Raw genomic sequence first — 23757 nt, 5'->3', positions numbered from 1 at the left:
GTATTTTCGAAATCATGATGATCTGATAGAAAATATATAGAACTTTTTTTTATCTATAAAGCGGGTAAACAGAATGAAAAATGATTCAGCCACGACAATTTTTCTAATTTACCCAAACCGAAGCCGATAAACATTAACCGATGGCAACTGACATTCATGATATCGTATCAGATTTCAACGCTCTGTAACTCGGAACACTTATCAGTTTAGTTTTAGTATTGGTTTTTTACCAAAAATAATCTTACGGCTTTACAATTTCACAAACAGTGTTTCTTTTAAACAATCATTTACTAATGCTGATAAGAAGATACTTGTCCACATCCCAATGTTTTTGTATTAAATATATAATTGTGCGTGTACGAATTTTAAAATTTTCTTACTACAAGAGTGATTCAAATAATATTCTGTGAAATTCAGAATATACTTTTCAGTTTTCAAGATATTGTTACGTCATTAATATAAGCACTTATTTGGAAATATTCGTGTACAGCTAACTGCAAGTTTAAACTGTTAATTGTGAACAAAATTATGTACACGCTAGAAAAAATGCTGACTATAAATTTCAACCTGATTTAACTTCAGCGATGTAATAAACTGATCTTTTGTGTGCATTTAACCGTTTTCATCTTCACAACTTTCAATTCCTTAAGTGCTTTTCCTTTATACGAGTGTATTCCATTTGTTGTGAAAGCGTCGAGTCGTAAGAAGGTGTAGTTGACTAGCTGTAAATTAAAATACACAATACAAATCGCTGTTATTATCGGAATTATTAGATTTGTTGTAGTTTGGTAACCGAATCTACCCTTTGATTGCAGTATTTTTTTGAATAAACCATCGTAAAAAATCCACTACAAAGCCAAACCATATCGAGTTCCTTTCTACACGTTTTTATAAAGAACTATTTAAACATCAATAAACCCGACATTTACATTCTCAAATAATACACGTGAAATACGTAAATCCTACAAAAATCTTTTGTTGATGTGCAAAAGGCCGCAAATAGCCAGTATAAAAAAAATCTACTAAAATCGTGTTTCGCGCGTTTTCTTCGAAAATGAACGTCGATTTTATTGTCATTTGAATAATGTAGAACAGTTTTAGCTGTGCGCAAGCTCATAAACTGTTTCCTGTACCTTTCGCTTGAAAGCACTAGTAGCAAAGATGGCGACCCACCCAACAGAAAGCGTTCTGTGTTTTGCAGTTTGCAAAGTGTGAATCTGTAATTACTGTTCAAAATGCGTTTCATTGTGATCCCACGAGTGACAATAACATTCATTGATGGTATAAACAGTTTGAAACCGCTGGCTGTAGTTGTAAAGGGAAGAGTACAGGATGACCGAGTGTGTACGAAGAAAATGTTGAATATGTTAAGAGAGTCTTTTGTTCGTAGTCCTAGGAAATCTTTCCTCAACTGAAATACAAACCACAGAACTTTATTTGGCAACAAGATGGTGCGCCTCCTCACTGGCATAACGGTGAACGTGATTGAATGACATTCTCCCCGACCGCTGGGTCGGGGAGAATGCCATTCCAGGAACCAGATGATTATTTGCCGTGGCCTCCACGTTCACCCTATCTGACCCCGCGCGATTTTTTTCTTTGGGGATTTATAAAGAATCAAGTGTTTGTTCCACCGTTACCGGCTGACCTACCCTAATTCAGACTAAGGACTGAAGCACAGGATCGCATCAATTACTCCGGGCTTGCTGATTAAAGTATGGAATGAACTCTCTTATCGGCTGGATGTATGCAGTGTGACAAATGATTCCCAAATTAAACACTTATAGAAAAAACTGTTTGAGTTGCCTTTTTATTTTATGTATAACTTATTATCTATAGAATTTAGTAAATATTACATAACATTAAAATCCCGATATTCATTTTGAAACAGGCGGTATTACTTTATGTAGAAAGAAACTATCTTTGCCTTGGTATATTTTGCATTTTTTGTATGAAGATTTATTGCAAAATAATTTAATCCAAGATCAGGTGCATTGTTTCATTTGGTAGCTTACAAGTAAATTAAATCGGTCATAATCTGGATTTTCTAAAAAAAAGCGCCCCCTAAACGACAATCTAATCAATTTACACCTCTTAATAATCACTCAGATTAAGGTCAGTTGACCGAGTCCAGTTAATCGGTCTCTTGACCGATTACAAATGTAATTATATTTGGCTGATCGAAAAATATCATATTTCTACCAATACTCATCGCAAAGAGGTGACCGATCGGATCCAGGAAATTCTAACCAATTTAGCATTAACAGTACTGACCGCTTGGAAAGCACACAATTCGAAACACCTTTGACCAGCCACATTATTGAACCCTATTCACACAATAATCTTACCCGTCCCAAGACCTAGCTTTTACAGTCAAAACGCCTTTTAAATATAATATTTCAGTCGGTTTGTTTTTTGTCTTGTTCATTAATCACGTTATTTATTTGTTATTTTTATATTTTTTTAAAATAATTTTTATATTACATACTTTTATTTCGGTTGACTAGCGATGACTTTATTTAACAATCGAAACAGCAGTTTTTTTTTAAATTCTAAGAAAACATTTTTGTAAATGGTTTTTAAACTTTTTAAAATTAATTTATTTCAGCGTAAAAAAATTAATTTAGCGTAACTCAATTGTTTTGTTTTTTTATTATTTTTTTAATAGAAGCCTAATATGATTGTATTACTTTTTCCTACCGAAATTCAGTGACTTGGATAAATGAACCTTGTATTAACTGCCGAAAAACGAAGAGAAATTAACTAAAAATACAAATGAATAATAAAAATATAAATAAAAGATAAATTATAGCTGTTTTTTTATCCTTACTCCCAGCCAGTATCAAAAGTGTAAGTGGATTATATATCGTACAAAGGAAAAAAAAAAAATTGAAGTGGTACTCAAAGCTTTCAGGTTGTTCAAACGGGATGGCAGGTGAATAGAGTAGGTTGAATTACATGCTTCTAGCAGTTAGACGACCGTGAATTTACAGAATACGTTGTTTAATAAACCTACGCAGAACAGAATACGTGGTACGCTATGCCTGCACCAGTTAACGATCGATGACAGAAACAACACAATGCAACAAGTACGGCTAATTAATTAGAAACTAATTAGGACAAAGGAAAACTCATTCTTCTATATCTCAATATAAATTAATAACAGGAAATAAAATGAAATTGTAGTTACAACTGCGAACATTTGTCATTTCCAAATAGCGTCAATTCCAGCACAATATTATCAGGTAGTCTCAATCGGAATTTCGTAGCAAAGTAATAAAATATTTGTAGAGCTTATTTTTTAGTTTATATTTACATTATTTTTACCAATTTAATTCTAAATAATAATATAGTATTTTTAAAGTAACACTTATTATACATTTAAATGAAAAATAAAATTTACACATTTTTTTAAAATACATATGCTCAAACTTAACGCGCGGGGAATTGAGATAAATATCAAACATGGAATTTTCGCTGTGAGCAATGTTTGTGGGATAATTCCGCATATATCCATATTTTTCGGAATTCCCTAAGCAACAAGAATAAGAAAGATTTAGGGCTGTTACAGATGAGCGTTGCCTCGAAGTTACCGGCCTGTGGTTTAGCTGTACGTGAAATACGATAATCCTGCAGACAGGATTATCAACGCTAGTCAACGTCGGGTATTTCCACCGACTGGGACTTCTGCAACGTTGTGTTGACTCACAAATGAGAGCGGCGAGACCTTGGTATTACTGTTCTAGTACAGTGATGCCAAAGGCTTCGAAGTTGCTAAAATTTTATAAAACCTTTTTTACATCAGATTTACTATGTACATTTCTTCTGGACTGACTGTATTTTCATATTGGTATTCTGAGTACGTCATGTTTCAAATTCTAGCACTGAATTCATCAAATGATTTCTACTCATCCGAAAGTAGTCGACAAATTTTTCTTTACATTTTACAACGTTTGTAAATGCAGCATTCAGGTTTCTAGCGTTAACTAATGGTTGTAGTCACATGTGTCTACTTGTCTCTCCAAAGTATAAGTATTTGCATAGTATAACTATGTCCAAAGTATAATTTACAAATTCCACCTTTTTATTTTGATAAAAGAAAAAGTGCTTTTAATATAACGTGCTTTTAAGCGCTTTTCGTAGCGCTTAAAATAATGTGAATGACTGGAAGGTGATGGAAAAGGAATACGAGATGGCCCCGGGTTGGTATTGACCGGCCGGTAACCGTGCGTCGACGCGACGTTCGTTTGCAATAACCTTGTCTTATACTTCAAAATCGTGTAATAAACGTAGTTACTTTATTACCGACAAGTGTGTTTGTATAGATAAGGGAGGAGCGTTGGTTCTTTTCACAGAGACTGTTAGTATTACAAAGTAGTAGTCACTTTTATTGCAAATATACAATAAGGTAATAAATTAATCGTTATTATTCATAAAAAAACTACTTGTAAAATTTGAATTCACAATTTAAGTCAACCTATGTGAAATATTAATGTTATTTTTTAATTTATTTTGATTATTATTGTTGTATGTTAACTTGTTATTATTTTTAAATTATTACAATACATGTTTTGTGTTATTACAAAGATTTTAAGCGATACATCTTGATTTAAGCATTAAAAAAAAGATAGATTAAATTATATAATTTATACGTATTTTTTGAGAAAAAAAACAATTAATTACGTTGGAAATGATGAAATAATATTGAAAAGATACGGGGTAAAAACAATTTATTAGTAGTTTGAAGATAAGATTTCTACTGGTGTTTACAAGTTTACTTCCGCAAATTTAGTCTCAAACAACCGTTTTGTTACTTAGATTTTCCAGCACATTATAGTAGAGAAAAAAAATTAAATAGAGATTTAAAAATAAACCAAAGTAAATACTCTGAAATCCTAATAAGGGAGGCTGACTAACACGCAATGTCTACAAAAAAGAAATTGTAAATAATAACAATTACAAAGTTGACATGAATCGAATATTATAGTCGTTATACGAAAAGGTTCTTTGGAAGTTCTACAGACAGTGAAAACTCTAATGCGGGCACACCCAAAGAGGGCTAGCGTAAAACTATTCTCGGTTTCCGTACATGAATAGTTTTACTCGACAGTTCACATCCTTCAGTACACTCGACAGTCGTTTGATCTACAAATCATCCGGAACAGCCACTTGATCAATCGCCGAACGTCAATTTCTTGATGAAAAAAATGGGGGTTACCATTCTTAGTGTTACAGGGATCGCTCTCGCATTTCGTTTGATTAATTCAGAAACAATTTAACGTATTAAGAACTTGAATTGCAAAGCCGACATTTAGAGAAAAACTTCTAAATAGCCTATCATCTTCAAGATACAATTTAATAATTAGCTCAGAATACGAGTCTGTTTTGTTTTGTCGGTTTAAGAGCATTTTAACCAAAATTTCTATTTTGGTGAATAGTTTTGTTTTTTTTTTTAATATGTATACAATTCAACGTATTTTTTTCTTCTTTATCCACGTTCAGCACGCGCAAGAATAGGAAATCAAATTTGTTGTGAAGTAGTAATGATAAAAACCCTATTACATGATATCCCTCCACTCATTAGTGGAGGGATATCATTAATGAGCACTTTAGACAATTTTAAACATGTAGCGGACGCGCATCGGAAGTAACTACTACAAGGAGTTTACCGTCTGCGGTTCTTGACGTAACCTCGGATAGAACTGCCTACAGTAACTCTGAGATTACACGTAGATTTAACATACTAAAGAGTTAGCTTAACTTTAAAATATTCAGTTACACAAACGTTTAACTTAGTTTGTCTATTTTAATTACATAATTGATACTAAATCTGTTTCATGATGACTTGAATAAATATGAATATATTTAAATGAATCGTGAATATAATGTACAATGTTTGTTTTCTGCAGGCAAAAACGAAAATAAACAGTCAAATCAAACTCTAAAAAGAAGATAGGAAAGTCAACAATGTTATTATAATTAAAAGAAAATAAAAATATTATTCCCGGTTACGTAAATCACTGGTAGACCAAAATTTAAATAATAAATCTTTTATAAATAAGATGATGAGTTAAATCGACTAAAAATAACATTTATAATCGCATAAACAAACATGTTCAATCTGTTACGTTGATTTTTATATGTTACTTGAATGAACGTTTTTAAAACCGTTCATCATTTTATAAAAATTTGTCATTCTTAACAGGAAATTCATTTTTGAGTTTATTGTGTGTTTATATATATATTTGAGAAAGAAAAATTCAGTAGTTTAAATACAAGCAGCATCTTTAGTGACGTACTTGGCGAATATAGATTTATCATGAATATCTAAGCAGGAATAAATTGATGTTAAATAAAGGAAAAAATCAAATTTTATTGAATTTCAGAATAAATAATAAAATAAACAAGAGTAAATATAAATAAATAAATGAATATATATATATATATACACAATTCAATAACCGTAAATAATAAAATGGGAATGCTATTTGTAAATTTCTGGAAGTTATTATCTATTATCTACAAATTTTTATTAGGACATAAATATTTTAATTAATTATTTATCAGGTTTGCGCATGGGTATTTAATTTTAAGAAGCCGATATTCGTAACAGAGTAGGTAGAGTTTCGGCATTTCGTTTGCAGGTCCCGGGTTCGAATCACGTTCGATTATAGATCTTTTCATACGCTACCAATTTCCACCGGACTAATGACCATAGCTGTTTATACCCGCTCATTCATAGCAAAAAAAAGAAAGAATTTAAGGAAAATTATTAAATTTAATGATAAAAACTTTAAATATAACAGTTTATCACCTTCTAATTATTTAAGTATTAGATACTGAACTATATTATAGTTTATCTCGGGTCGTGTTAAAAGTTAAAATTATATTTATATAGTAAAATATTATTATATTTCTATAAATATGAAAAAGAATCAAATACAGATAGCCTTTTTTGCGGTTAGGCTTATTGACATTTTCATGGTTTATCAATATGAAATTATTTTATGTGTGAAAATCGTTTGCCTTAAAAAAATAGTAGATACCGATGATCATAATAAAATACATAAGTATAATATTCAAATCACATTGAAAAAAATAATCTGAAATTATTATAAAGGACTCCATAACAAAAATTTATTTTTTTAAATATGTTCAAACGAAATAAAAAATGAAAAAATAAAAACTGATTAAATATTTTTTATCGATGTTTTAATTAAATGATAAATTTTTTTCCTCTTACAGTAATTTTTATTAAAATATATTATATAAAATACTTGAATTATATAGAATAATTTCCGATCTCCATAACGGAGTGGTAGCGTCTCGGTCTTTCATCCGGGGGTCCTGGGTTCAAATCCCGGTCAAGCACGGCATTTTTTCATGCGCTAAAATATTTCATTCCCACGCACGAACTTGAATATTATGTGGCGAAATCATCAATGAAAAAAAATAATTTTATAAATCTGATTAGTAAATTTTCTCAATTAATATAATTCTATCCAAACAATTCGAATTTCAAGTAAATAAAAATAAGATGCTATTATTAAAATAACTGAAATTGTATTCAATAATTTCAACTCGAATTAGAAAACTTTATCGAGGGTTCTTACACCTGTCTCGCTCATTGCTTTTGTACGAATTGTAGCGATGCTTCGAGGATAAGCCTAAAATATTTTGTAGAAATTATCTAACACTACTAAAAATAGGTAGGACACAACTCCAAACAAAAGCGTAAGCAGATGCATAAAAAAAATTCACAGTAGTTTACATGTAAATTTACCAAATACTTCATAATAACAGCTTCATTGCAGGAATCGATGAATTATATACACACAAATCAAAATCTTAACGCAGTTGAACAGTTCTGTACATACATAAGCATAAAACACAGATGCATTTATAGATAAATATGATTCAGAAGTAATGCATTTTTTGATCTCATTTCATATTGTCTATGTGTCTTAAAAATATAAAGCAATTGCCATTTTACAATACGTTGACATAAATTAATATATTTTTAGTGTAAAATTTTATTTCGGTTTAGTCATAAATTATTTTGAAATTTTTTCCGCTGAGTATAATTAGTTTTTAAAAAATTTCCAAAAAGCATATAAGGTTCGGTGTTATAATTTCTAACAAAAACACCAAGAATAAAGTAAAGGTAATGAAATGTTACAGAACGCAGAATAATATAATTTATCTGAAATAATAGAATTACTGTATTTTACTTCTTACAAAAATTTTTGTCATTGTATAAAAAAGAAAAGTATTTATTAAAATAAAGGAATTACACTTTTCAAAAGAAAATTATATTTATATTCTTTTACTGCAGGTATCAAAGGGAAATTCATTAGTCCCGGTATCACATCTTTCTTTCAGCTTCAGGGTAATGAAACGTCGGATACATATATGATAACGGACAGAATATCTTGTAGCAAGAACAGGATATACCAGTTAAATTACTAATAATTGTACTTGTTTGCAGTGCCAAGTTGCTGCTTTTTACAGTAAACCAATGTCTTTAAATCACATAAAATTTCGCATCGACCAGAAAATTTTATTCTGTAATGATAAATGTGAAATTTTAATATCATTTATTTATTATTTTTTTACCCAAAAAATTACACCTGCATATATAAATTATACGATATGAAAGCAATAAAGTCTAATGATAAAAAATAATTAAAATTTTAATCGATATGATATTGGTTTTTTTCCTAAAGAAAGTGATTTTTGTTTTACAACGGGTAATTTACTATGTTTTACTATGTTTTTTATGTTTTATACTATGTTTTACTATGGGTTGTTTATTGCGGGCGCATATGTGAGGGCGCAAATATGCTCGCGCATACTCTGACCGTATTTGGCTATTTTATAACATAAAATAATACGCTTCGTACAAGATTTATCGTACGATAAACAAAAGAGGAATTCAATAAAGGGACAAACCTGCAATTTAAAAAAAACTCTAAAAGAGAGTATAATGCTTTTAAATTTATAAGCTGTTATATAAATTTAAAACAGCTGTTATACAATCATTTAAATATGCATAATTACCATCGATATTTTTAAAATGGCACATTATCTTCAAAGTTACATATTTGAAGGGTAACGTTGTCTAAAGATCTCTGATTTCAGATGATCAGTAATCATCTTAAATTTAACCCTGGATGTTCAGCCAATTCAGTAAAAAATTCTTCGAGTATTTCCAAACGGTTCACCGGTTAATAATTTGTCGAAAAAGTTTTACTATTAATGTGAATTATGACCAATTAAAGTTTCAACACTGGCTCCGGGAATCTCTCCTCGATGAACTTATTCAGAGACGTATTATAGTAGAAAGAATTATTAACGACTGTGATTACACATCGGTCTATTTCACACGACCGCCCGTAAAACAACATTAAATATCGTAAGATATGTGCAAAATTGATTCAAAAATAGTTTACTCGTTATACATACAGTTACTAGACACCAGTGTTAAGAAAATTCAAACAAGAATGAAGGAAATGAATTTTTAGAAAAAATTGGTGACTTATAAATCCTCGTTATGAATCAGAATTTAACCGGGGAAAAATGAAATGGTGCGTTCCACTTTTCCAAAAGATAAAAAATTTAACACCCAGTCATCTACCAGTAAAGTTAAGTTAATAATCTTTTGGGATATAAGAAATCTTATTTTTTGTAATCTTCGGGAAGTACAGCGTTTTATCACTAATCAGTATTACAAAGATATACTCAAAATAAAGTGAATCATTGATACTAAAAAAATGATACGGTTTACGTAGAAAATAAGACGTTTTATTCCCGCTTTACTTATCTTAGAGGTTCTTTTTTTTCTGTTTAGCCTCCGGAACCACCGTAAGGTATTACTTCAGAGGATATGTATGAATATAAATGAAGTGTAGTCTTATTCAGTCTCAGGTCTACCATTTCTGAGATGTGTGGTTAACTGAAACCCAATCAACAAAGAACACCGGTATCCACGATCTAGTATTCAAATCCGTATAAAAGCAACTGCCTTTACTAGGATTTGAACCTTTGAACTCTCGACTTCGAAATCGGCTGATTTGCGATGACGAGTTCACCACTAGACCAACCCGGTGGGTTATCTTAGGGGTCCGATCTTACCGGCTGTCAAACGGGCAGAGTCCCGATCTGTCAAGCTAGTTTGCATCTAATTCCAACTTAAACGTCAGACGCCGACTTGTTTTTTTCGATTCATTGAGTCATTACTTAAATTCAAGTTATGCATCAATAAAGTAAAATAAATATACAATGTAGGTCCGATTTCAAGATAAACAATATTTTGTTAATGGTAAAAACCTAGTAGACCGGTGTAGAAAGTCTATAATTGTAGATAAAGTATTAGTTAAAAAATAGCTGCTAAATTTATTAAATAAACTGTGTTTAAACAATAATCGCTCTCTTTGTTAGTGGAATTAATATAAATACAAATTTAGTGCACTACATCAATATGAGGCTAAATAGTAACTGCCATATTATATACAGTAAAGCCAAATGATCATACTATATCATCAGTAAACTACGAGTTTCAATAATATTACTGACAAATAGTAAATAATACAGAACATTATATAACAGTTATTAATATTCAAAAACGGTTAGAAGCAAACGACCAAACGTTTGTTACTATAGTAACAAATGTAATAACTAAAATGATGCCGATCCCGATCAATTAACTTCGCTACTTAGAATGAATATAGCGTCAAACGGTACAAATCGAAGAAAAATTTACATCTCTCATTATTCTCCTTTCTATCAAATTACATTAAATTGTTTTACTCTTGTTTCATTTTTAACTGAATTTATCCTTTAGTAGCTGAATTTACACTACGGATTACTAATTTTAACTCATTCCTGATTACATCTAAAATAATATAATTAGCAAATCTTAAAAGCTTGTAATTTTATTCTTATGAGATCTAAAAAATTTAAAAATATGTATATATATTTATTAATTTAAGTTATCCTTTTTTTAAAATTATTTTCAATAACCTTTATTTATATACAATAATATTAATTAGTAAAGAAAGGTTTGCTATTTAACGGAAGGGAAGTCATCCGATTCTTCCCTTTTATCAAGTTATTTCATATTACCCTTGCGCTATATTATTGTTACAATGCGTACGCTATATTATTTCTGGTAATTGTAATTTCTATTATCAACTTCTCGAATAAATAAGGGTTTTTACAGAGTGCAAATAAGGTAGGTAAGCTGATTAAGTTAGATGTAACTAGGAAAATAACTCGTGACTTTAGAGTAGCCCTTCACAACGTTTGTACGATTCATTTGTAATCACATCCTGCAAACTAAAATCAGTTAAATGGTGTCAACAGTAGCTGGGAACGTCGACAAGACGAATGTCGACCTGGAAAACAGTGTGCCAGATGTGCACCTCAGTTTATCTCCATAGAACAATTTTGTGGTGGCGTCACAGGTGGTGGAGAGGAGAAGAAAAGGTTTAAAAGATCGATCAGAGTTCTTGAAACGAAGACGATCGGGGGGAGGGAGAATTTTACCACAACAGAGTGTTCGGAGAGGCGTGCCTTGAAACCAATGGATGCTTTATCGTCCCTGCAACTGGTCGGGATACCGAGAAAATTAAAAATCATTTCATCCGGTTCTATTACGCATTTCGATAGTTAAAAGGAGTACATTACACACTACACACTAAATGCATTGTACAGTTCGAAAGAAAGATTTGAATATTTAAAAGTTAATAACCGGTAAGCTTTTGCACACATTTTGTCGAATTCATTTGCGAAATCTGCACAAGGACCAACACATTTTTACGGATACCTTTCATATCTTAAATGGCGCCGGAGACAACAATGCCCCTAACAAGTAAATTTTTTATTTCATTTATATTTTATTAAAAAACAACAAAATTGTATGATAACAACAAAACAGGGTGAGAAAAATCGGGTAAGTTTTTCAAATATAAAGTATTTTGTTCTTCATTCTGTAAACTAGTATTTCATTCAAAAAATCTGAAATAAATTTTTTAGGTTTTAAATGAACTTAAAAAAAACTTTTGCATATAATTACAGAATAAACAAAATATTTACATTTAACTTTCAACGCGGAGTTCTTATGTTAAATTTTATATTACAGGTTGTAAAAACCAAAAGGCACTTTAATTTTATTCAGTCTAACAGACTGCTGTGAAGAAAATTACTTGAGAAAAAACCTGAAGACTCAGTTATGTATCGTTTGGTTTTCTAATAAAGAGAGAGAAAAGCGATTGAACAGAGTAGATATACCAAAAAGCGTGAGCTTTGAACACTTTTTAACTCTAAAATACGTTACAGTGAAACTGAATGTAAAAGACTGATGGAACAATTTGCGAAACAAATAGCATCTTTTGCAAATTAAAACCATCAGCATCGCGAATAGTCAGAAGAGTTGCAATCGTCGATGTTTGCACGTCACTTTGTTACAGAACCGGTACAAGTAGGATGTGTCTGTTTGCAATGAAGACTTGGCTAAGAGTAAACCTGTCTGTCAAATTTTGTGACATATTTTATGACATATCTTTCATCAGATCAGAATTTTTTTATTTTACGGTCGGACTTCCGACATTAAAGAAATGGAGAAAAAGGTGCAAATGATGAAATATTAAACATCAAGTTTAAAAATCATACTGTTGCGACTCCTCGTTTAAAATGTAGCAATAGATAAATTTATAGAGTACTACTGCTGGAAAAACCACCCAATGTCCGTCGTGCACCATTATAGAAAGGAATGAACATAGGACGTAAACTATCAGTGACTCCAGTGTGGATAGCAGCTGCGTTGAAAACTTTAATTAGTGAGATTTCTTTATTCAGAAGTGGCATAATGAAGCAAATATGTAATAATACTCATCGTGCGAAATATGACTGAAACGCAAAATCCTGCTTACTTCCTGTGTTTCTTGAACAAGGAATACGCCTGAACTTAGAAATATTGGGTCTTAGGGACTGATAAGGTAACTAAATCTGTTTAATTCGGGTAAAGCAGGATATAACTGGTATTTACAACATATAGAAAGAAAAGAGTTCCCTAATGAACAATATTATGAGATTATTTCACCCGCTGGTGTATAGTCACTAGGCTGATTGTATAAGTAATTAATTGATTTTCGTAATATGTGTGGAATTTCTGATAAAAACACTTCAGTCCATAAAATCAACTGTATATGAATTATTTTATAATGATTACTGTTATTACCTTGATTTATAATTATTTTATATTCTTTTATTCTGTGTGTCTTATTTTTAACATGTTTATTTATAAACTGACTTAGTTAAATATCTGATAAGAGTGCATTTTAAGAAAATATCACTATGTGCTCTCAAAGTAAACATTTTTAAATTAAATAATTTGCAAATCGTATTTTTTTTTATAATCTTTGTATAATTATATTTCATTATAACGGCATTTTTATACGTTCTGTAAATCTGTAATAGATCGTAATGGATCAACTGTTTTTTGTTATAGATAATCTATACAAGCAAATTTTAAATCAATTCTACGTATAATCTTACGTATAACTGCAGTGTTCGCGACTAAAATCCGAGATAGGTCTTAGAAAGTGTGGATACTTGGGGTTACTAAAGATCCGGAGAAAAATACTTAAACCTCTGAAACCGGTTGTAGAAAGAGTGATAATTCACAATTGTTTTAGGCCTTAACAATGAGTCAGTGTACGTCGAACCACGTGACTTTAAGAGGATCACTACATATTATTATTTTTTTTAAATCCTGAATTTTAATATATACTACCTGTATTTTACATATATTATTTCAGATGTTCGATGCAAACTATATAATACAGCATATTTTTTTAATATAAAAAAAGTTATTTATAAATAAAATACGACATTTATAAAAAGTTTACACGAAGACAGAAAAATGATAAAGAATCACACAAAACAAAATAATGCAATATTTATTAGTTTCTTCGATTATTTGACAGCCTTGTCGGTTAAATATGAAACTTGTTGTGGCATCTTGTACTTGTGTTCTTTTCATCGGAAAAAACCTTAAATTTATCAAAACAGAGATGCACACGCCTACACTATACTGATACGTAAACGCGCGCGCACAAACACATGCGGGGTAGATTTTCAAGTTGTACCCGTGGTGATTTTTATCAGATGGAAGTGGGTGTTAGGGGGAGATTTAGAGTTTCGACCAATAGAAAGCAGGGTTACCTCCCCTACCTCTTCACCGTACGAACTTATATAACTTGGACGCACGGTACCACAGTGAGCCATTCGTTCAGCCCTACAGACCCGACAACTAGTACCCGAGCATCCCTGCCCTTACACATTACATTTTACCAATCCATCCGTGCCTGCGCAAATCTAGTAAGTAATAAAAACGTTTATACATTATAATAGCTTTAAAAAATATAAATAATACAAGATTAAAATTTTATTCTCTTACTATAATAATTTATTGAAACTTATTTTAACTTATGTAATTTAAATTTAATTTTGAAATGAAATTTTTTGTTAAAAATCATCTTTTAAAAATAAGATAAAAGTCAGTGAATTTAATTATTGTTAAATATATTTTTTTAATAGAATTATACATATATATTATACTGAAATTTATTATTATTATTAAATTTTTTTTCAAGAATTTTAATATAAATTGCATAGTAAAACATTATTTACTTTTATAAATTTAAAAATGGATATAAACGATAGATTAATGCAGTACATAATTTATTTATAGCAATAACGATTTGGCCTCATATTCTTATAATTTATATTTATTAACAAGTTTTGTAAAGAAGAAGGATACATAAAAAGTATTTCCAAACCCGTTTTATGTAATAAAAATCTCTAATTAAAACAAGCTAAATGTGTACGCCAAAGCATAAATACATGTAAATCTAGATATTAAAAGAATTCATAAAGTCTTTCTTATATATATATTGTCGTAGTAATCATACATATATTCACATGTGCAACGATGTATTTTTTTTTAAGGAAATATTTTTTTGGAAAATAATTAATAAAGACGGTTTTGATGTATAACAACTAAAGGATTATAACAATTATTTTTTTCCTTTAAAGCTATACTTTCAAAATAAATTATGTGAAAATGTTTTGTATGCAACTTATAAATATATATATATTTAGTATACTAAAAGTTATTTGCCAAATATTTCGATTCAAAAAGCAAAAAACGTTCTCTAGTTAATTAATACTTAGCTACAAATATAGAACCTTTGTCTTAAACATTATAAAGAAAAAACTCGTTTATCTGCTCTTACATAAATTTATGTAAGATTTTATTTATTTATTTTTTTATTAATTACTATAAAAATTAATTTATCTATTTCATTATTAAACGTATAATTATAAAAAAAAATCAGATTTTTAAAATTATAACTATTTTCTTTAGCTATTTTCAGATGTATTAATTTAATTATGTATTTTTAAAAAACTCTATTTTGATTAAAATTATATTTAAAATATATATATATTTTTTACTAACATTATTTGTTGATATATAAACATACATGTTCAATCCTGTTAAAGTATTTTATTATTTACCATAAAATAATAATCAATCTCTCACTATTTATGTTGAAAATTAAAAAGAAAGAGCCAGCTAACTCGGCTTCCAAAAAGACTACAATAGAAAGTTAAAATTCCCTCCCAAAAATATTTTCATAATATTTTTTTTTATTAACTCGCATTATAATTACTATATAAACCTTTTTACCGTAAAAAAGGAATATTCTATACGATTTCTAACAAATATATAGTGATCTATAATTTATAGATTATTGAACAATTTAATTTTTATTATAAATATATTAATATATTAGAAATATATATATATATATATATATATAAATAATACTTAAAAATATATTTTTAAATTATGAGTACCATATAAAATTAAAATTCATATTATTTTTATATGAATTTTAAGAATTAAGAAAACAAAATAAAAATGTCTAACGTTAAAATGTGTAATTAATAATAATACATCATTTTTTTATCGATTTAATTACTTATTTTACCAAGACTTAATATTTTATTATTACAAAAATAATAATATAAATTTCATTTATGTCCAAAAAAATATTCGACCATAAAATAAATAATACACCAGTCGGCAAATTTTTATGATCAATCAATGTGTAAGTTTAAAAAATATGCGTCGTAACGTAAAAGGAAACGCTTCAATAAATAATTTTTCTTATTAAAATTGTTAATAAGGGTAAATAACACAGAGCTTTTAATATACGTATGAAAATTTCAAGTGATTAACAGAAAATATCATGATACAGATTCCTAAAATTTCACTAACCCTGAAAAATAAAATTATTTTACCTATTTTAAAATCATTCTACCCGTATCTTAAAACAGGCCGCAAGATCGTTATGATTTCATAGATGATCTTACCCACGATCTGGGTGTCCATTTCTGAAATAATTCTGTTAAATTAATGCCAAACAAATTATGTAATATTTCGAGAAAATTTCCTTAAATATTTTATTAAAATGACAACTAATAATAATGATTTCCTTAAGATTTGAAATTCTTTTCGTATAAGAATTAAATAACTTTAAAATTCTCCTTTTTTTATTTATAACTTTAATTAAATTAGAGGTAATTAAAAGCTTGAATTAAATACAATATAATTCTGTAATAAAAGAAAGTAAACAATTCCGTAGGTAAAATATCATCTGACAGTCTGCTCAACGATGTAGGGTAAAGTACAATGTAGGTAAAAGTCTAAAAGTGCAAGATGAAAACAAATAATTTTTACTAGTTTTAATCTTAGTATTAATTTTACCAAAAAAAAAGAAGGAAAGAATGAAGAAAAATGTGGAAGGGTTTACTTCTTATTTTACGAAATAAGAAGTAAATCCTTCCTCATTTTTTACTGATATATATTTTGTTGAAAAATATCTGGTCAAAATTTATACCTTATTCATAAAGAGCTGACAGCGGAGGTGTAATTACACGAGATGTATTTAGCGCGGATCACAGTATAAAATCAACATTGTAAGTCTACCGTAAGAATCATGTTAGATGTTTCTGTGTACACCTTACTTACTCACTAATAAAAGAAAAAAAAAAATTTTACTACGGTTAATATATTTTCAAAAATTTACAAATATTACATGAGCAATCGATTAATTTGTTACAGGAAGTCAAGACAGTAACAAATCATTTGATTATTTACTCCGCTCTCAACTCTTAATGAAGGCGGTATATTTGTTATTACGACCACGAAATGGGTGCCCAAATGTTTATTAAAAAGCACGAAGAATTAGCAAATGTAAAACGTAGTATTAAAAATATTCCTAAAGATAGGTTTTTAGACGTATATTAATACACTAATTCATGTGTAGGAGTAAATAAGTGAATCAGAGCACTCTACTACACATGCATACAGTTTTTCTTTTAACAATTTTAAATGATGTGCTTTTTAATTATAATAAAATTAAAATTAATATTATCACGTATACTATTAGCTTATACTTATTTTAAGATAAATTATATTTATTTCAAAATGAATTATTTATGTATTCACTTAGCACTATTGTTTTAATAAATCAAAAATTAAAGGAGATATAATTTTAATAATTGTAAATTTTATTTTTGTGTTAACGAAGAAAAAAGTATACTTTTACCAAAAAATGTTGATAATTTACGGGCACCCGGAAAATTTTTTTTTTTTTTAATTTAATTTTACTATGGAATAAATACATTACGTGTAAACTTATTTTACGTACTAAAGAGTACGTAAAAATTATAATTGAAAGGGAATTTACTAACAACGGTATTTCGTACAGTAAAAATTGAAATAAATCTTTGAGTTACCTCTAAGATAACTTTTGGAAGAAAGCTTTCAATTATATTGTAAAAAACTGGATAATTTAAACGGTAATTAATGATTATTTTGGAAACACCTTTACATATAAAAAAAAGCTTTTCTTGTCGTATATGAAAATAAAGAAATTATCTGAACAAATCAAGTTCGTTGTCTCCTTTCTTTATTTCATAAAATCACACATTTCAAATGGCTCATTGTTATATTTCATACTAGCTAACACGTACCCGTTCTTCAAACGGGTTATTTTTGAGAGTTTGTATCTTAAGAATCCCTTTTTTAACAACTTAAAGATTATGAATCGATATAATGTTTCGAAACTTTTCGTAAAGATTCCTTTTAAGTATAATTATACTATACTTCACTTTTCCAGCTCTAGTAGAAATAAAATAATTTAGTTGGCCTAAACTAAACAGGGCTTATTTGTTTACGTATAAACACTAAATTTGTATTGAAATTTAGTATTTGAGCTGCATATCATTGTCTTCTGAAATATTTCCATCAGTTTCGGATTACAAACTGGAAATACGAAGTCATTTTATTTGGTTTTACTATCTAAAAGATATTTCAAAGAGAAATCATGAAATAAGTTCCGTGAAATGAGTCAATACACACGCGAAATAAGTTGTCAAATTATTTAAGTTAAATTATTACCGTAATTGCGTGAAATAAGTTGTCATGAAATGAGTAGAATTTCATAGTCTAGCGATTAGTTTTAATTTGAATTGTTTGGAAATACTCAATGATATCCGGTTACATTTTTTTACGGGTGGTTAAAAGGAAAGTGAAATATTTTTCCGGTTATTTCTGGAATTAATTTCAGGGAAAAATTCTATTTTATATTAAAAAAAATCGATCGCAACTATGAAATCCAGTTTTAATTCTGTTAGGGATGGTTTAAGGTAAAATCCTGAGATATGTTTTCATAGAATGATGGCGTATCGGAAATTACAAATCTCAAGATCTCATAAAACAAATTCACAAGCTACCTTTAGATTGCTGAATGCAACTTTAATTCTGTTTGTTTTTATTCGGAAAATTTTTATTCTTAAATTTGAATTAAATATTATTTTGAATAATGTACAAATACATATTCTAGGCAAATTTCGGTGTCGTATTATAAATGAAGCGAGTTAGGCTGGGGTTGTTAAAAGTAAATATGTTTTTCTTTTACCTCCTTAGGGATGAGAGAGGACATTTTTAAAAATATATCAATATGCAAGAGCTATATCTCTGTCTGACTTCAAGACTGGCTTTTCCGATTTCAACAGCTCATTTCAATCACTATAATTTAGCCCTTTCGAGGTGGTAAATTAAAATAATTTTCCTTTTTTATTTTTTATAAAATAAGAAAAGCTTTCTATTTATCCGAATATTAGAAGAATTAACAATTGATGAGGTAGTGAGGGATTTCCCATTTACACTTGGGTGCAGCTGGAGAATATGGCGATTTTCCGATATTAATTATAGGATCGAGTTAGAAGTCATGAAGAAGTATTTTATCCCAAAGTGAAAAAGTAAAAGGATTGTGAAGAAAGAAGTTCCATTAAAATGGGCGGGAAACTCTGACAATTGTTACGAAAAAGCACAGTCTTTTCACGGAGTCGAGAAATACAGTGCAGACAAGTACAATGCCTACTTGTCTGTAGAGCTGTGAAGCAATAGGAGGCAACTTTATTCTTCTCTAACAAAAGCTGAGATTTTCAGAAGTTTTAATCGACATTTTTCTTTCATCACCGTTTTTCCAAGCGCATCGTTAGTTGAAATTATGAATTTATTACGAAATTTAAAAATATTATTACACAACATGTGTAATAATATTTTTAATCGACGTTCAAAAAAGTTATCTTTTACCGAGAGCAAAAATAGCGATTTTAAGAAAATTATATTGAAATTGTCTACGGGAAAAAATTAAAAAATACTTAAACGGTATATTAAACTCTGCTGTTCAATATACTTAAACATTTTTTATGAAATCTATCACCGAATTTATATAAAGTTAAATTGTGTTAGCCCAAAAACAGGACATAAAATACAACCGTAATTTGTCGTAATATGTATAGGCTTTCTTTAAGTAATTTGGGTTTATCATAGGTTTTTTTCTAAATGAAGTTTTGGCTAATTTTAATGTCAAATTAGTCGAACCATTACAATAACTAGAGTAAGAATACAGTTTTCGAAATCTACTAGTAAGACTTTTTCCCGCACAATTTTATTTATAAATAAGTCTAGCAAATTGCTTTATCACCACAATTTTTGATTGAAAAAACTTGTGAATCCGTTAAACGAGTCAAAATAGTGACACCGCTTACAATAGCTCGAGTCAGAACGCGGTTATCAACCACCTAAATTGAACATTCTATTTTATTTGTTTTTAACGTAAATAGCCCGTGTAGTCTCTTTTATTACCGTAACTTTATTTTTACACAAACTGAATGTTTACTAACATGATGGTCTAGATAACAGGACTGCTTAGAGCAATAACTCAAGTTAAAAAGCGTGCAACAAGATTTTACGCCTAACAAAATAAACCAATTTTTTCCAGTTAATAATTTTTTTTTTTTTTTTTTACCTTTATTTTTCAACAAATTGAGAATTCATTAACACAGCGTCAAGATAACTGGTTCACTTAGAATAACTCGAGTTAAAATACATGTCTTGAAATGTAACTCATACTAAAATTAACCCCAGTTAACTGTTAACAGAAGACATTTTTTTGATAAAATTAAGTTGTACAGAAGAAAAATCTTTTTACGGATAAATAACATATCTGTTTGAAGAAATAGATAACGGATAAATAACAATCTAGAAATAGATTGAAAATAGGCATTTTAAGTTAAATTATTCTTATCAATACCGTTATACATAATTAGTGGACTCTCAAAATGTGAAAAATAAAGCTGGAGGGATGGAAAAAATACCCATTTTATTTATATTTAAAAAAACAGGATTTATCTGGGCAAATAAGAGTTATCTGTGTAGTTAGTTATATGCGCTACAGGTACGCCTGTTAATTTTTTAATAAAGATAAATCGCTATAGTTTATAATTATCAACAAATAAAAAACAACCTATTTTACTGCACGTTAAATATTTTCATTGCAACTCCAGTTATTGTAAGCGTTGATCAGAGACAATTAATGTTTATCACTCCCTCAATTTATTTATAAAGAAATGTTCCATTAATAGAACAAATTGCATGGCTTATTTATATTTACAAAAGCAGATAATTCTCTCTCGAATTAGATTTCCATAATTGTGATCTAATTTTAATTATTTTTATAATAATCACCAATTTTATTGGATTATAAGGTAAAAAATTCTTAATATTTTTAATTTTAAATACGGTCATTTTTTTTATAATTTCAATTTAATTTAGGCTGGTTCTCTCAACTGTTTAATTTACAGAGGATCCCAATTCATCAAGAAATAGAAAATCCGGGTCTAGGGCCTCAATTTTTTGAGCTATGACGTATTCCTTTTTGTCATCAGTTTCTTCAACATAGAATTGAGCCACCATTTTAAGTATTATAAATTGTTTCGTACAAAAATTTTTTTTGCTTAAAATTTTCATTTCAGAATCTCTTTATCCTTACCGTGTAAACTGGAAATATAAAAATCTGTTTCGTCGATGTACGTGATTGATCCATGTACGCCCTTTTTTCAGACTTGAAAACAATTTTTACAAAATTTTCGGCAAATACTTTTACTATATTATTTTTTTTTTAATACAAATAAATTCAATCTGAAATTATTTTAAACATTTTTACGTGCAACTGCTGAACAAATCCTAGAAAGCATATGAGATATATATATATATATATATATATATCTCATATGCTTATATATATATATATATATATATATATATATATATATATAAAGTCAAAATTTACAATTTAAGCGAAGTAAATGGCCTATCTTTTTCCATTCAGATAAATATATTAAACAAATGATAGCTCTAAAAGTGTACACAACACAATTATTATATCTAATATGATTTATATTACCAAATGTATTCAACAAATATATTTTTTATTGTATATTGTATGTTGTAAATATATTGTAATAGTCAACAAATATATTATAGTGCGTAAAATGAGAAGATTAATTCTGTTTTTGAAGACAAGTATATTATTAGTAAGAAGTTACAAAAATTGAATTTATGGCTTATTTTAAAGATTGTTCTTCTGTTAATTAATTCATATGTAATACAAATTAGGGGACTTTCCGGATATTAACAAATAAAAGATTATCCGATTTCTTTTTACATAAGATGAATTACGAAGAAAAAATTCGTCTTCGTAACGTACTCTCTTAACACTCTTTTAATACGTTATCAAAGTTTAATTGTTGTTTTACAAGGGGTTCGGGAATTTGATGTGCAAGAAAAAATTATCTTTATTGCTAAGGCGGGCAATGAAATGGTTAAAACACTGTTGTCCTTATATTAAAAAGGAAATAAAGAACAGAAAGACGATGGAATAAAATTCACTCATTATTTAAGGTTCTATTTTAGATCAATTAAATCGTAAAACAAATTTAATATAAATGGAGAAATAAGATAGAACCACAAGGTATACCAAAGGTTACTTCGGTAGTAAAATTGTAAAGGTTGAAGAAATAAAGAAGATTTCTAACGCAGACCGGCACAACAAACTGTACAAAAAGAAATCAACTATTGTCAAATATAGGTGGAGGAAATGCGAATAAAAAAAGATTTATACTGAATGTACTATTTTATAAGAGCGAAATACGTTCAAAATGGAAGAAAGTAAAACAAAGACTTTTGGAATGTGGCGTTTCAAAAGAATTTTGAAATTAAGTGAAAAAAATTGAAAAATGGCAAATTGATAAATTGTAGAAAAGAGAGAAAAGTTTGTACTAGAATCAGGAATAAAAGAGTAAGACTGGTGGATCATATATTGAAGCGAGTATATTTTTTGTAACAAAATCTAGAAAGAAAAGACAGAAAAGAATACAAACATCAGAATCAATGAAATGGATAATTAAAGACATTAAATAAAAGAGGTTTGTTAAAGCTAAGAGACTGGCAAAGAATAGAAAGAGATAGAGAAGAACATAAAATCAGTTAAATAACTTAAGAATAAAAAAAAACTATAAATGCTTCACATCTCTCATTAGCAAGCTCTTTATACGTGAAGATATCACTAAAATTAGATCCACAGTTCATAGCGAATAAAATAACACAAAAATTCTAAAAAAAGTAATTAATCCAGCTCTATATAATAAAATTTTAAAATAAAATCGTTTTGATTTATAAAAATGTTAGTGCACTTAAATGCAAAAAGTAAAGAAAATTAAGTGATCTGTTTAAAGGAAATTTTTAAGACTTATTAAACCTAATTGTGTAAAACAAGTTGTATCTATTTTCTTCAGTTCACGATATCGTTTAATCATCCTTTTACAAAATGGATGTAAATATAATTAAAATATTATATTATAAAAATATTTAATTACCGTCCTCTAAAGAAGGAAGCACACTACAGGCCATGATGATTTTGTAATAACAGGAATCTCTTTGAATGTAGAACTGTGTAAATGACATCAGATGTTTCGATGAAAAAATGTCAAAGGTCAAAGGCCAATTTAATAAAATTATTTTATTAGATCTGTACAGTTAAATTACGCTAGATTTCTTTTAATTTTGTACGAAGATTGCTTACTATTGGTATTTATTGGCTGATGACTCTCCAGTATGAATCTGGTTGGGTAACTAGTTACGTCGGATATTTCCAAATATCAGAGACTTCTGGAAACGTATAAGTAGTTTCCTTAAGAGAGCCTGATCCTATTGGCAGAGGGCTCTTCATTTCCTAGACAAAATATATTTTCTTGGATTATCTGTTTGAACTG

At 28.7% G+C, this 23757-nt stretch overlaps 1 protein-coding gene across 1 annotated transcript in view; it reads left to right on the top strand.

Moving 5' to 3' along the window:
- The first annotated feature begins 14273 nt into the window (after nucleotides 1–14273).
- The window catches only part of spab (space blanket), a 127779-nt gene continuing 118295 nt past the window's right edge, over nucleotides 14274–23757 (top strand). Inside the window, exon 1 of the mRNA XM_075363412.1 lies at nucleotides 14274–14382. The gene's annotated coding sequence lies outside the window, so the exon portion shown is untranslated. The remainder of the gene's footprint in view (nucleotides 14383–23757) is intronic.

Source organism: Lycorma delicatula, chromosome 4 (genome assembly GCF_047948215.1).
Source record: "Lycorma delicatula isolate Av1 chromosome 4, ASM4794821v1, whole genome shotgun sequence".
Lineage (NCBI taxonomy): Eukaryota > Metazoa > Arthropoda > Insecta > Hemiptera > Fulgoridae > Lycorma > Lycorma delicatula.
Note: the sequence above shows the minus strand (reverse complement) of the source record. Positions and strands in the feature narration are given on the sequence as shown.